Raw genomic sequence first — 16,358 nt, 5'->3', positions numbered from 1 at the left:
CAAAAATTATCCAATCTTCTATCCAATGACAACTTTTTACTTACGCTCTGTAGGTTAATTATCGATCCACCTTTGCTCACTACAATTAAAACCATGAATATTATGACTCGCAAGAATTGTTTCGTAAGGAATTATATCAAATGTCTTTAAAAGTGCAGAGGGAACTACAGATAGATTCATAGAGATACAGACTGATACCACGAAGGAATTTAGTGTCGCCTTTTTTTTTTTTTTTTTTTTTTTTTTTTGCATACCAGTTACGAAAAAGATCAAGGAGAATGATATGACACGAAGGAGGAGGAGAAGGGGGAAACGAGAGAGCAAGGAAAGAGGGAGGAGAATGGAGGGAAAACAGAGAGGGAGGGGGAAAGGGTAAAGGAGATAGGGAAAGAAATGGAGAAAGATGGAACAAAAAATGAACGAAAGAACGGGACGATGAGTGAGAAGGAAAGACAGACGAAGAAAATACGAGTACAGGAATGGTAGAGAATAATAATAGACGAAAGAATGAAAATGTGAGGGGAGAGAGAGAGAGAGAGAATGAAATAACTCTAAACCTTAATACCCTGTCAATATAATCCTTCACACCACGTCTCCCCCCCCTCCCCCCCCTCTCTCTCTCTCTCATTCCTCCCAACTTTCTCTCTCCCTCCCCTTCCCTTCTCTCCCCTCTCCCGCTCTCTTCCAAATCACTGCTTCCCCTAACTCACTCCCCTCCCTTTCCCTTCCCCTCCCCTCCCCTCCCCTCCCCTGGGATGGGATTTGGCTTAGGGGAGGAAAAGAGAGGAAAAAAAGAGAGAGAGAGAGAGTTTCATATAGTTACACAGACTACACAGACTTTACGGTCCCAGCAGCCTCGTCCGGCTTTAATTTTAACTGTTTTGCTCTATACACAGGAGAGAGAGAGAGACGCTGACTGCCACTCTTACCGTCACTTTACCGGCTATAACCACAGTATGGCTTCCGTACATACCTCTGAAAATAAAAGGAATTACATAAAGTTAGCTTACATGCCATAATATCAATGTGCCACAAACTTTCAATTATATAAAGGGAGGACTGAAACATCATGAAAAGTCCAAGTTGGGCCAAAACTGCTTCGTCTCCCCAAACAACCTCCTCAAATGTACTGTACGTGTATCTGTAATTCATTCCTTTGATTCAGGTCATTTTCCATTACTCTCTCTCTCTCTCACTACACTCCGTTCACTTTACTTTGGCCTAAAATTGCTATTCTTCCATCTTGAATTCTGCGTTATAACAAGAGACTAAGACTAGAACACAATCACGAAGAGGTGCTAGAGATAGGATGTAGGGCCAAGGTGGTCTACATGTTAGTTTACGGTAGTCCAATTTTTACCTGTAGAAGGAATATTTCAGTCTGCGTCACCATATCCTACCCTTCATTACTGTATATTAAATTACCATAATCTTGATCCTTGCCCTCTGCTGCTTATCTTTTTTTTTTTTTTTTTTTTTTTTTGTATATTAATTCCATGGTTCGTAACTTGCCTAAAATGTCTTCCCTTCTCACACTAAACTGAGAGAAAGAGTGCAATTCCAGGACCACCCTGTAGATGGAGTGGGGCATATCCAGACGGTGGAATAGGAGGGTACAAAAGTTGCAAAATTATCAGCACTGAGCCAAGTGAAATGGGCCACATATCCAGCCATTCGTCATTTAGGCCCTTGAAACTGTCGCCCCCTCCCCCCCCCTCCACAGACCAAATGATCCACACAAAATTGCGCTTCATAATGCCTGAGAGAGAGGGGGGGGGGGAAGAGACGGGGATGTAATGAGGGTACGAGGAGGAAAGCTGGTATCTGGGTGAGGAAGGAAGGTGCGAACTGGAGATAGGGCAACTTGATGGTGGAAGGCAGAATGACATGGAGGTGATTTGTTTGTGGTCACCTCTGGAAGTATTAAACCTCCAACTACAGACAGACAAACAGCAACCCTTGTCATGTACAGCTGGCATCACAAGCGCGAGGTACAGAGGGTGATTCAGTATTTGGGATTTGACAAGAGAAACAAATGTTAAGTTACGAGGAATCTACTGTAACAATCTGAAATAAGCTTATAATATTGTAGTAGTTAGACCATAATGTTTCTTAAGGATTCCTTCTGTATCGAAAAGGTTTTAGTTCAGTTCTCTGTACCAGAACTTTTTAATTCAACTGTACACTTGAGCTATATTTCATCCATCGGTTTCCATCTATCGTTAATTCTTTTGCTTCCTCGATATCTGCACCGGAGAGAAGTCGATTTCTCTCTCTCTCTCTCTCTCTCCAAACTCCCTTCAGTCCCACTAATCCTCTTGCTCTCCTTTGAAGCTTTAATTAATTTCTCTTCTTTCATTTATTTTCGTCTCTTTTTTTCCTTTCTCCTTACCCACATTTTTCCCTTTTTCCTCTCTCTCTCTGTATCTATCTATCTGTCTATATATCTATTCACCCTCCGATTAATCCTCCATCTTATTATCACATTTCTTTTCCTCCTTTTCTCTTTCTCTCTTTCTTCCTTCTTTTTCTCTTCTTTTCCTCTCCCCCTCTTTTCTTACCCTAGTCTTCTTTCCCTTTCCTCTCTTCCCTTTTCCTCTCCTTTTCTTCTCCCACTTCTCCTTTCCCAATTTCTTTTCGTCACTTCTTTCTCTCGTCTCCTCTTTCTACCCCCTTTCGGTGTCCTCTCTCTCTTCCTCAGTCCTCTTCTCCTGTCTGCTCTTCCCTCTCTTCTCTCTCTCCTGTTTTCTATCTCTTCTCCTATCATCATCATCCTTATCATCACCACCACCACCACCATCATCATCATCATCAATTCCAATCTCATTTTAAGCTATCTACTCTTCATAAAAACAGCCAAAAGAAAACACACATGCGAAAGAGGAAGAAGTGTAACCAAGGAGAGACAGAAGAAGGGAAGGGAAGGAAGGGAAGGAAGGGAAAGATGATAAAAAAGTAAACAGGAAGGTGGATGGAAATAAAAAGAGGGGTAACGAAGATAAGTGAGTCTGGAGAGGGGAAGAGAGGGGAAAATATAAAAAGTGAGGGAAGGAGAAGGAGTGGAAGGGGAAAGAGACGAGAAGGAGAAAGGGAAAGGAGGTGGAGGAGTAGAAAATCAGGGGAAGAAGAAGGTCGCTGAGGAAGAGAGAAAGGGAGGAGAGAAGAGGGGAGAAAAGAAGGAAGTGGGGAAACTATAAGAAATGGAAGAGGAAGAGAAGGAGGTGGGGGGGAAGAGGAAAGGAAGGATGAGTGGAGGAGGAGAAGGAAAAGGGAACAGGAGAGGAGAGGATAAATGAGGAATAAAAGGGAAGTTTTAAAACAAAATGGAGGAAGGAGAAACGAAGCGAAGGAAAACGAGAGAAAGGAAAGGGAGAAGTAGGACGAGCAAGAAGAGGAAGAAGTGGTGAAAGGACAGGAGGAGAGAAGAGAGGAGAAATATAGAAGGGAGTGAGACGGACAAGAGGAGGAGAGGGAGGAGAAAAAAGGGAGAGGAGAAAATATAGAGAAAGGGAAGGAAGAGGAAGAGGGAGGGGGGGGAGAGAGAGAGAGAAAACAGGTGAAAATGGTTTAAAGGGAGGGGGGGGGGGAATGAGAAGAAGACGAGAGGGAGAGAAAAAGAGGAAGAGAGGTGGAGACAGGAAAGTGGAGGAATAAGAAACGGAATGGAGAGAGGAAGACAGGGGAAAAAAGAGAATATGTTGAAAAGGAGAGGAGGAGGAGGAGGAGGAGGAGGAGGAAAGAGGTGAAAGAAGAAGGGAAAGTAGTGAAAATGGAGAAAATTGAGCAAAGAGCAGGAAAAGCCAAGGAAAGAGAGGAACAGACAGGGAAGATTACAAGGGGAAGAGATGAATAGGAGAGATGATGAATAAGACGGAGAGGAAAGGAAGAGGAGATGAAAGGGGTGGATGCTGGGGTTGCAAAGATTGTGGTAATTGTGGTGAAAGTAAGACTGATGGTAGCTGTGGTGGTTGCAGGGACGGTGGTAGCTGTGGTGGGCTTAAATGTGGTAGTAGTTGTGATTGTGGTGCCCGTGCTCGTGGTCGTGATCAGAGCTGTGGTAGTATTAGTTTTGGTGGGTGGTGGAAGTTGTGGTGGTGGTGGAAGTTGTGGTGGTGGTGGAAGTTGTGGTGGTGGTGGAAGTTGTGGTGGTGGTGGAAGTTGTGGTGGTGGTGGAAGTTGTGGTGGTGGTGGAAGTTGTGGTGGTGGTGGAAGTTGTGGTGGTGGTGAAATTTGTGGTGGTGGTGAAATTTGTGGTGGTGGTGAAATTTGTGGTGGTGGTGAAATTTGTGGTGGTGGTGAAATTTGTGGTGGTGGTGACAATAGTGATGGTGGTAGTTATGGTGGTGGTTAATATAGTGGCAGCAGTTGTGCTGGTGGCAGCTGTGATGGCGGTGGTAATGTGAGGGTGGCAGCATTTGTGGGTGTGGCAGTTGTGTGGGTGGCAGCACTTGCGGTGGTGGCAGTTGTGTGGGTGGCAGCACTTGTGGTGGTGGAAGTTGTGATAGTGGCAGCAATTGTGGTGGTGGAGTTTGTGGTGGTGGAGTCTGTATGGGTGGCAGCAGTTGTGGTGGTGGCAGTAGTTGTGGTGGCAGTTGTGTGGGTGGCTGTAGCTGTGGTGGCAGGTGTGGGTGGCAGCAGTTGTGGTGGCAGGTGTGGGTGGCAGCAGTTGTGGTGGCAGGTGTGGGTGGCAGCAGTTGTGGTGGTGGCAGTTGTGTGGGTGGCAGTAGTTGTGGTGGTGGCAGTTGTGTGGGTGGCAGCAGTTGTGGTGGTGGCAGTTGTGTGGGTGGCAGCAGCTGTGGTGGTGGCAGTTGTGTGGGTGGCAGCAGTTGTGGTGGTGGCAGGAGTTGTGATGGTGGCAGCAGTTGTGGTGGTGGCAGCAGTTGTGGTGGTGGCGCCGGCGGCCTCATAACCTCCCGGGAAGAAAATACCACCACAAAATATTTCTCCTTAAGAGTCTGTGTCGAGGTGTGTGTGTGTGTGTGTGTGTGTGTGTGTGTGTGTGTGTGTGTGTGTGTGTGTGTGTGTGTGTGTGTGTGTGTGTGTGTGTGTGTGTGTGTGTGTGTGTGTGTGTGTGTGTGTGTGTGTGTGTGGTGATTTTTTTGTGTTAATCCTGCCACACCTTCACCCAAATCCCTTCTCTCATAACACCACCCAACTTGACTCACAAAATCAGCATTATATGAGCAGGCTATATTGTGCCCCTTAATTTATGAGCAAGGAGGAGGAGGTGAGGAGGAGAGGAAAAGGAAGAGAAGAGAAGATGGAAGAAGAGAGGATGGAAGAAAAAAAAGAGGAAGAAAGAAGGAATGGATGAAGATGAAGGGAAGGGAAAGATTGGAAGGAAGAGGTAGGAAGAAGAGGAGAAAGATAACAGGAAGGGAGGACGAAGGTGGAAGAGAATGGAATAGTGAAACTGGAGACAGGGAGAAGAAAGGGAGAAGGAAGAGAAGGGAGCTGGAAGATATGAGGGAAGGAAGAAATGGGAGGAAGTAACAGCGAGGAGGATGGAACAGAGGGAAGGAGGGAGGAAAATGAGGAAAAGGTACAGAGTCAGAGTAAGTAAAAAGGGAGAGAGGAAGGACAATGACGGCAAGGAAGGGAAAGGAGGAGATGGAGGAAGACGAGAGAAATAAAGAGAATGATAAGGAAGATCGAGAGAAGTTGAAAGGGGGGAAATGAGGAAGGGAGAGAGGGAGGAAAAATAAAGGGGAAAAGAGGAAGAGAGAGGGGATGAGGAAGGGGAGAGGGGATGAGGAAGGGAGAGGGGATGAGGAAGGGAGAGGGGATGAGGAAGGGTGAGAGAGGATGAGGAATATAAACTCTTGGACATTTTTAAGAGAATTTATGAGAAGGAAACTTATTGCTCACTCTAAGTATCTGCTGAGAGAGAGAGAGAGAGAGAGAGAGATGGATGCTGTGTGTGTGTGTGTGTGTGTGTGTGTGTGTGTGTGTGTGTGTGTGTGTGTGTGTGTGTGTGTGTGTGTGTGTAGAAGAGTTTTCATAATTCAAATTAAATATAGATAAGGAATATAGATAAGAAAATTCTAACACCTAAGGAAATAATGGGCGACTGGCTGACACTTAACCCCTTCATTCCGGTGAAGCATTTCATTCTTGCTTCCTTCAGACGATTTTAATAATAAAATCGTCTGTAACTAGAAAGGTTGGATATAAAGTCAGTTCTATCACTACCATAGCAGAATAAAACACCTGAATAAAATCATCTGGTGATATACTGACAAAGGAAAAGCGTGTCCTTGGAGTGAAGTGGCTAGTTGGTGTTCTCAGAGTTTGATGTGTGTGTGTTTTTTCTGTGTTTGGATAGAGTTGTTCAAGTATGTTTTTTTTTTTTTTCTTAGTGCGTTGAGTGTGTGTTCAGGTGTGTGTGTGTGACCTGATATCTGCTTTAAGTGTGTTGGCTTAGGCTGTGTGTGTGTGTGTGTGTGTGTGTGTGTGTGTGTGTGTGTGTGTGTGTGTGTGTGTGTGTGTGTGTGTGTGTGTGTGTGTGTGTGTGTGTGTGTGTGTGTGTGTGTGTGTGTGTGTGTGTGTGTGTGTGTCCCCTTTATTTCCTTCCCTATGTTTCCCTTCTCCACGTTCCTTTTCTACCTCTTCTTTTCTGTATACCTCTTCTTGCTCTTTTTAATGTTCCTTTCTTTCTTCCTCTTCTTTCTCTGTTCCTCTTCTTCCTCTTCTTTGTATCACCTTCATTTACTTTTCTTTCGCATTTCTCTGCATTCCTCTTCTTTTTTTATTTATGTGTTCCTTTTCTTTCTGTGTTCCCCTTCATCTTCTTATTCCTCTTTGTTTTCCTCTTCTTACTCTTCTCCCTCTGTTTCCCCCACATCTCTGCTGCTACTCTTCCTTCTTTCTCCTGTTTGTCTGTTTCTTCTTTCACTTCTCTCTCTTCTTTATATCCGTCTATTCCTCTTTTTTCTTTCTCCTCCTCTTCTTATTCCTCCTCCTCCTCCTCTTCTCCTCCTTCCTCTTCTTCCTCTTACCCTCGCTTCACCGAACCCTCTTCTATCTTGTCCAATCTCCTCCATTCTCGCCCTTCACCCCCTCCCCTTTCTTCCTTTCCTGATCGTTCCCATCCTTTCTCACTCTTTCCTTCCTCCTCTTCTCGCTTCTCCCTCTTCTCTCCTTTCCTCCCCTCTCATTTCTTTACCTGTCCTTTCCTCTCCTCTCCTTTCCTGTCCTCTCCCACTTCTTTTCATTTTTCCCCTCCACTACCCTCCCTTTCCCCTCCTCTTTCTTCTTTTCTCCCCTCCTTTCTTTTTTTCTCACATCTTTCCTCTTCTTTCTGTTTTTCTCTCCTCCATCATACTTTATATTCTTTTTGTTCCTCCAACTCGCTTTTAATCTTCCTTTTCTCCCCTTCATTTCGTCTTTATTTTCACTCTTGGTCTTCACCCTTCTCCATATTACTCTCCATCTTCCTCTCAACGCTCTCTCTTCTTCAGTTATTTTCCTCTTATTTTCCTCTCTTCGTTTCTTTTTTCCACACACTGTCCAAACTGCTCATTACCTCTTTCTTTCTTTTATTTCTCTTTTTAACTCCTTCAGGACTGGAACGATACTTCTCATATTTAATCTTGCTTACATTTGGGGATTTCATTCAACGAGAGGGAGATTTTTAGTACTGTGGGATTTACATACAGCCTTCATTAAAACCTTCATTACTCGCCTGCCCCTGAGTCTAAAAAAAATAATAACAATAAAATAAAATAAACTGCCTGGAGATAGCAAGGGAAAGAATTAAAAACACGTCTTTGCGTCCGATTGTGGGCAAATAGTATATATATAGTCCATTCCCTGAGTTACAAAAGTCCTCCTACGTCTAACAAATGACTGATATGCCTTCTCTTGTCACCACTTGGGCACGAATGTCCTCCGTCTATACTGAATACACGCTAAGGTTATTTTATTCGGAACTTTTTTTTTTTTTTTTTGTAATAACGAGGGTGTGTTTATAGTATATCTGTCGGTGTTCTCGAAAAATCAGTTTACATCATGACCCCCTATTTTTCATTATATTCTTATCACCTCAACACACATTCATACATTCCTAGATTTTTCGTACTGGAAAGGTTAATACAGCCTTCATTAATCCTGTCATTACTACGGGGTTATCCTACTGTAAGCTGAAAAAATCGTCTGGTGGTCACAAGCTTAAACTAAGAAATAAGTCGCCAGACTGAAGGAGATGAGGCTGTCTTAACGAAATCAAATCCCTAAATTATTCTCCATCCGAGTCGGGGATCGAACTCACGTCTTCTCGACAATATCTAAGTTCTCTTTTCCTTCTTCACCTTAGGCCCTCCTTCCTCTAGCTTCTGTTTCCCCTTCTGTTCATCTCTCTACCCTCTTTTTCGTTTGTGTCTCCTTCTCTTTCTCCTTTAACTTCTGCTTCTCCTTCTGTATCCTCTCTTTCTCCTCCTCCACCTCCCTCTTTTCCTTCTTCTGCCTTTTCTTCTTTCTCCTTATTCATCTTTTCTTTTTCCTTGTCTTCCTCCTTCTTCCTCTTCTCCATTTTCTTCTTTACTTTCTCCTTCTTTAACAATTTCTCTCTCTCTCTCCTTCCCTTCTGTCTTCCTCTCTTCTCCCAACTCTTCCCCACGTCTTCCCCTCCCATCTCTTCCCTTCTCACAAGTCTACCTCCTTCCCCTTCCCTTTCCTCTTTCTCATTCCCCTCTTTTCCCTTTCCCTCCCCACCTACTTCTCCCCCATCTCGTCTCTCTTCTCTTCATACTTCTCTTGATCCTCCTCCACCCCTTCTCCTCCATTCCTTTCTCCCTTTCCTCTTCCTCCCTTACTTTACCATTTTTATCTCCTCATCTCTTCACTTCCCAGCCCTACCTCTCACCTAACTCTTCCTCTCCGTTCCCTCTCAAATCCCCTCTTTCCTCCTTCCTCTCCAATCATTCTCTCCCTTCTCCACTCTCATTCTTTTCCTCACTTCCTCCTCTTTCTCTCTCTTCTCACCATTCGTCTCCTCCATTGTCTATTCTCTCTCTCTCTCTCTCTCTCTCTCTCTCTCTCTCTCTCTCTCTTCCTCCTCCTCCTCCTCCTTACCCAATCTCTCATCACACCCTTCCTCACACGACACCCCCTCCCCCTCCCTCTCTTCCCCTCCCCCTCCCCCTCCCCCTCCTCCTCCCTCTCCCCCTCCCTCCTCCGACCCACAGAGGTGAAAATAAGACTTGCTGGAGGTGCGGAGGAGTCACGCTGGCGCCAGAGGGGGGTGTGGGAGGGGGAGGGGAGGGGGAAGAAGACGAGGGGGTGAAGGAAGGTAAGATGGTAAGAAGGAGGGCTGGAGGGGGTGGGGAGGAGGGAGAAGAGGAAGGAAGAGAGAGAGGAACACGGGTAAGGAGATACAGAGGGAGGGAGGGAAAGAGAGAGGGAGGAGAAAGATGGAGGAAGGGGAAGAAAGGAAGGAGAAGAGGAAGGAAGAGGGAGAGGGGATAAACAGGGAGGAAGGAAGGGAGGAGAAGGAGGAAGGGAAGGAAGGAGAAGGAGGATGGAAGACAGGAAGGGAGAAAGGGAAAGAGAGGAGGAGGATGGGAGAAACAAATGACAGAGAGAGAGAGAGAGAGAGAGAGAGAGAGAGAGGAAAGGCTTGGAAGGTAGAAAAATGAGAGGAGGAGAAGGATGAGAGAGAGGGACAGGAGATGCAGGAAGGGGTAGGAGAGTAAAAAGGGAGGAGGAGGGAAGAAGGAAGAGGATGGGAGGAGGGAGGAGGAAAGGAGAATGAAGATTTGAGAAGGAAGGAAGAGGAGAGGAGGAAGGAAGAGGAGAGGAGGAAGAAAGAGAAGAGAAGGAAGGAAGAGGAGAGGAAGAAGGAAGAGGAGAGGAAAAAGGAAGAGGAGAGGAAGTAGGACCAGGAGAGCAGGAAGGAAGGGGAAGAAAAGGGGAGAAGGAAAGAAGATGAAGGAAGAAGAGAGTAAGAAATGGGAAGGAGGAAGAAAGGAGAGATGGAAGTGGAAGAGGAAAAAGAAAAAAGGCAAAATTGAGGGAAAGGAAGATGAAGGGATATTGAAGAAATGAAGGAGGAAGAGAGAAGAGCCTGGATGAAAAAGGGGAAGGAATGAGAAAAGAAGAAGGAATGAGGGAAAAGAAAGGGTGTGAAGAATGAGAAGGAAAAATAGGAGGAGAGGGAAAGAGGAAGGAATAATGAGGAGGAGGAGGAGGGGAGGAGAAAGATGGAAGGAAGACAAGGAAGAGGGAAGGAAGGAGAGAAAAGATAGGTGTATTAAGGCAGGAAAGACGAAGGAAAAGCAAAAAGGGAGAGGGGTTGAGGAAAGGGGAAGATGGAGGGAAAAATGGAGGAAGAAAGGAAATGGAAAGATAAGGTGAAGACGAGAAGTAATGAAGGAGAGAGAGAGAGAGAGAGAGAGAGAGAGAGAGAGAGAGAGAGAGAGAGATTTTCACAATTTTAGACTTTCCGGCTGTGAGTAATTTCAACTTGGGAGGAAAAAAGTGCGTGTGGGTGCAAAAGTGTGTGTGTGTGTGTGTGTGTGTGTGTGTGTGTGTGTGTGTGTGTGTGTGTGTGTGTGTGTGTGTGTGTGTGTGTGTGTGTGTGTGAGTGAGAGAGAGAAAGAGAGAGAGATGGGACAAAGTTAACAGCAAAGTTTTGGATTAATCTAGGCGACTGTCTGAGCAGGGGTGATGACGATAATGATAAGAATGATGTAATAGTGATGATGATGATGATGATGATGATGATGATGATGATGATGATGATGATGATGATGATGATGATGATAATAATAATAATAATAATAATAATAAATAATGATGATGATGATGATGATGATTTTACTCCAACTTACTCTTAACTCTTATATCCAGCTTCGTATGACCCGTTCAGGAGGAAAGGATGTTCAAGAAAAAGCATGTGTTCGTATCCTGCATTGACTGTACAACTTAAAAGATAAAAAAACGCAGCGTAAAGAAATATATCTCAGGAGGAGTTTGACGAATCATGTGGGTGGCGATGCGTTGGCTTAACTCTCTCAGGCTCCTATGACTCACTCCCAGATGAATAAAATCCTCTGGTATGGACTGGAAGAGAATATTACGATTTTCCCGACGTTCAGAGGGTTATAGGAATTGAGTTATCCCGACCGTCAGATGGGTAATTGTTCCGGTACTAAACACTTAACGCTCCTATGACCCTCTCAGGTAAATAAAAGAGCTGGAATAAAGTACTAAAATTGTCCCGTTCATGAGAGGGTCAGTAGTACACTCTCAGGAACCAATATTCACTCACCTGAATAAAAAAAAATAACACGAGTAGAAACGACCACGAGAAGGTTAATTTCCAAGTGCACTAAAAAAAGTAAAGAAAAAATGAAAAAGAACGTCAGCAGAATATAATGGTACTACTTCCTCGTTATTAGGGCATTTGAGGTAACGATATGCGAAGAAAGTTAAGCGCCTCATTAAACTCCTTAAGTAATGCAAATTCTTAATAAAAGATTTTAATTTCTCGTATTTTTTATTCTTTGGTAATAATGGTGGAATACGTCAGGCAGAATGTCAGGGCCATGAGATCCCCTAGCACAAGAGATTCGTAAAATGTGTTACTAAGTCTCTCTCTCTCTACTTTGTGTGTGTGTGTGTGTGTGTGTGTGTGTGTGTGTGTGTGTGTGTGTGTGTGTGTGTGTGTGTGTGTGTGTGTGTGTGTGTGTGTGTGTGTGTGTGTGTGTGTGTGTGTGTGTGTGTGTGTGTGTGTGTGTGTGTGTGTGTGTGTGTGTGTGTGTGTGTGTGTGTGTGTGTGTGTGTGTGTGTGTGTGTGTGTGTGTGTGTGTGTGTGTGTGTGTGTGTGTGTGTGTGTGTGTGTGTGTTTCTGCTTTCCCATGACACTCCCTGCCCTACCATGCCATCTCCTGCCGTCTTACCATAATCTACCCTGAACTGTCTGTCATGCCCCACTCTACCTTCCTTCGTTCTCCCCTTCCCATCTCTTTCCAACTCTGCCTTTGCCTATCCATTCCCTTCCCTTCCCAGCCCTACCCTATCCTGCCCTAACCTTCCCTCCCCAATTTAGCTCTACTCTGCCTCATTATGTCACTCTGTCTTTTCCTTCCTTACCCAACTCTACTCATTTTCCTACCCTACTCGGCCCTACCTTTTCCATCCCTCTCCTCCCCAACTCAGCTCTAATTTATTCTACCCTGCCCTTCCCTTCCCTTCCCTGCCCTGCCCTGCCCTGCTCTGCTCTTCCTCTCCCTTCCTTGCCCAGTTGCGCCCCACCGTATTCTACCCTGCCTTACCCTTCCCTACCCAGTCCTTCCCTTCCCTAACCAGCGCTTCCCTTCCTACCCATCTATATTCTGCCATGCCGTGTCCTATCCTACCCTACTCTGCTCTACCCTACCCTACTCTGCCCTACCCTACCCTCTGTCCATTCCTCCCTCGTTTGGTTCTCTCCCTCTGATTTCAAACTGGGAAGGTTCTGATAACGGGAAGTGAAAAGGAAGGGGTGGGAAAGTGACAGAGGCTTGGGGCATGGATGAAGTGGAGAGAAGGAAATGAAGTGGGGAAATGAAGTGAGGAAGTGGAAAGGTGGGTAAGTGGAAAGGTGGGTAAGTGGAGAGGTAAGCACGTAGAGAAGTGAGTATGAGGAGATGTAAGTGGAAAGGTTGAGTAAATGGAGAGGTAAGTGGAAAAGTAAGGAAGTGGAGCAGTAAGTGGAGAAACGAGGAAGCGGCGAGGTGGGGGAAATGGAGAGGTGAAGTGTGAAGCGGGATTATGAGGCGCGAGTCGGGGATTTCAAACATTCCTCAATTAGACTAACTTAAACTGACCTCGACTAACTCAGATCAACCCAGATTATCTTAACACTGTCAGACTTACCGGTACCCTAACAAATTCACCCCCCCCTCCCTTCCCCTAATCTACGAGCAAACTAACCCATCTCTGAATATCCTAACCCCATTTACCTACATCAATCCTAACCCAGCCTCATTTCCCGTAACTTAATCTAAACCAACCTAATCCTAACTTAACCTAACCCAACTTTCTTTCCACTAACCTAGCTTAATCTATCATGCCTCGTTCCTCCTAATCTGATCTAAACCAATTAATCCAATCTAACCCAGCCTAACCTAACCTAACCTACCAACCCAGCACATCCTAACCCCACCCAACCCAACCCAGAAACCTACCAACCCGACCATACCCAACTTTATTTAACTCTATTTAACTTTGCCGTGAATAATTTTGTACTTTTTCATGTTCTTGGTGAAAGTTTTACCCGTACAAGTTTTCTGGCCTCTGATGTATGCCTCTGTGTGTGTGTGTGTGTGTGTGTGTGTGTGTGTGTGTGTGTGTGTGTGTGTGTGTGTGTGTGTGTGTGTGTGTGTGTGTGTGTGTGTGTGTGTGTGTGTGTGTGTGTGTGTGTGTGTGTGTGTGTGTGTGTGTGTGTGTGTGTGTGTGTGTTCTTTAATCCTCCATTTAACCCTCTCACTACGAGGGATCACTCAAGCTACGAACAAAAAATCGTCTAGCGATGACAAAAACTAAACAGAAAAATCACCGAAATGAATGGATTAATGGAATCTGCCCAAACCCTTCTCCCATTAACTGTAAAAAAAAAATGTAAAAATATAAACACCAGTGAAAAAAAAAAGTATATAAATTGTCCGTCTGTAACAAGCAATAAACCTCTGTCTTGTTAGGTCACCTCGGCTCTATTCCGCTTACTCCCGACGATTTTACTCAGCTGTGGATTGACTTCTGCAGGTGGAGGGATTTGATATAACCTTTCACTTACAGACACCATTCTTAGGTTAATTAAAATCGTTTGGCGGTACACTGAAATGAAAAACAGGTTACCTGGGTGAAGATGCGAATGTGTATATAATATGCTTACATCCCCAAGTCTCGTTCTTCCCCTTCTTCCCTCATGTCCACGGTCCTTTTTAAACCCTTCTCGGCAGCACAGGAGGCTTCGAATAACCCTCTCATGGCCATTACAACTCTAGATTTCCATTCCAGCCAATACCAGGCGATTTTATGAAGTGAGAGGGAGTGTAGGAGCTTGAAAATAATAATACCGTCATTATTAACCCTCTCACAGTGAAGACAACTCTAGTATTATATTATTTCTAGCGCCAGACGATGATATTTAGCCTGAGAGTTTTAATATCTTAGTACCAACACAAGCCTCTGTACCATGCATGAAGATACAAAGGAATAATGGACAAAATAAATCGACCAGAGAAAGGTGTTACGAAATGCCCCAAGCCAGCCACTCTTGGACCCTTACCAGGATGATGCAAACCCCTGCAACAACTCCGGCAACACAGAGGATATGTGTGCAAAGTTTCAGGCCTCTAACTCCTTCCCCCTTAGGGTTATATGTAGCACACACAGGCACACGCACATGCTGATCACATGTACACGTATAAGCCACGTTCATACATGTACACACATCCATTTCCAATGACATATACACACATACACTTATATTTAACACACACACACACACACACAAATATGCGTATGTACAAACACTGACACAGACACATGACATATACACACGAACATGAGCATATACACAAATAAAGAGAGAGAGAGAGAGAGAGAGAGAGAGAGAGAAACTGCTACAGAAGATAACACTTATTTTGTTCATATGAGACGAATCTTAGCAGTTTTGTATTAGCCTTTTCAGTCCGATGTCTTTTATTTCATCCTTGCTATCTCCAGACGATTTTACTCAGCTTGGGGGATTTCTTGGAACTCCAGGGGTTAAATGTAGCCTTCTCTGATCCATTCACAAGTACAAACCCTTCCAGAGTTCAAGTAAATCGTCTGGAGGCTGCAAAGAATTAACTAAGAAAAATATCCTCAGGTCAAAGAGTTAATCATTTCAGGGCAAGAGGTGAGTCCAGAACTAAATAAAAAGGTCAAGAGTAAAATGAATAAAATTAATACACGGCCAGGAGTAGCTAGAATAAATGCCGAGGACGTAAAAGAAATAAAATTGTGACAAAGTAAACGCAATAAACTGGTGAGGAAGCAAGAGGAATAAATGGTTGGGGGTGTGGAAGAAATAAAAATGGTGGGGGTGTAACTGGAATGAATTACGGGCGAGTCCATCTTCCTTAAAGGGTTACACTTACTCGGCTTTACGTAATCCGTCTCAACCCTGCTTTGTCCTCCCCTGCCCAGCCTTCCCCTTACCTTTCCCGTCCTCTGTCCTACCTTTTCCTGTCCTGCACCGCCTCGCCCAAACCTCTCCTACCCTCCCTCTTGCCGTTTCCTGTCCTGTCCTGCCCTTCCTAGCCCTGTCCTAACCATTCCTGTCCTCCCTCCTGCCGTTTGTCTTCCCGTCCTGTCCTCTCCTGTCCTGTCCTGTCCTGCCCTGCTCTGTCCTGCCTCAGTCACCCACCTCCCCAAAGCCCCACAGAAATCGCTCCTTTTTCTGCCTCACCTCGCCCCTCCTCCATTAACACGCCCAGGACCTTGATACCCCCCTCCCCCACCACCCCACCCTACCCCTCATCACCCGACCTCCCCGGCACACCAACCCCACCTCCACCCTACCCCTCCTCACCAACACCCCATCCCCACCTCGACCCCCGTCCGCCACGCCCTGTCCTTCCATTCCCCTCTTTTTTTCCTTTCTCCACCTGTCCTTCTCCCCTCCCCTCAACTCTCCCCTTTTTCTCATTTCCATTTAAACCCCACCCTGAACTGCCTCACCCAACACCACTCCACCCCATTAAACCCCACCCTGCCCCACTCCACCACCTCTAAGCCCCACCAGACCCCGCCCCGAGAGAGAGAAGAGCGCAGTGCCTCGTATAACAGCCAACTAAATCATACCTAGACAGGGGAGGCTTTGGAGAGAGAGAGAGAGAGAGAGAGAGAGAGAGAGAGAGAGAGGTGTGTGTGTGTGTGTGTGTGTGTGTGTGTGTGTGTGTGTGTGTGTGTGTGTGTGTGTGTGTGTGTGTGTGTGTGTGTGTGTGTGTGTGTGTGTGTGTGTGTGTGTGTGTGTGTGTGTGTGTGTGTGTGTGTGTGTGTGTGTGTGTGTGTGTGTGTGCGCGTGCGTGCGTGCGTGTGTTTTCAACACACAGTGATGACACACAAACTTATAGACACTCACATGGTATCTATCCTAATGGAAAAATAAAAACATTCTCTAATTACACAGTTTCAAACATAACATTGCAAAGCAATGTTTTCCCTATTCTTCAGACTTCCGTTATCAGCTGTACAGGAAAATGAGTAGAAGCAAACCCTGAAGGAAAAAAACGACCCAAGGAAATCTTATGGAAACGTAGAAAATCATGCTCATTGCGAAGGTACTGGGCACGAGGCAATAATTTACTGTGTATGTTCTGTATCAC

Source organism: Coenobita brevimanus, chromosome 22 (assembly GCF_032717465.1).
Source record: "Coenobita brevimanus isolate Jiangsu-jjx chromosome 22, ASM3271746v2, whole genome shotgun sequence".
Taxonomy (NCBI): Eukaryota; Metazoa; Arthropoda; class Malacostraca; order Decapoda; family Coenobitidae; genus Coenobita; species Coenobita brevimanus.
The sequence above is the reverse complement of the archived record's forward strand: the minus strand, read 5'-3'. Positions refer to the sequence as shown.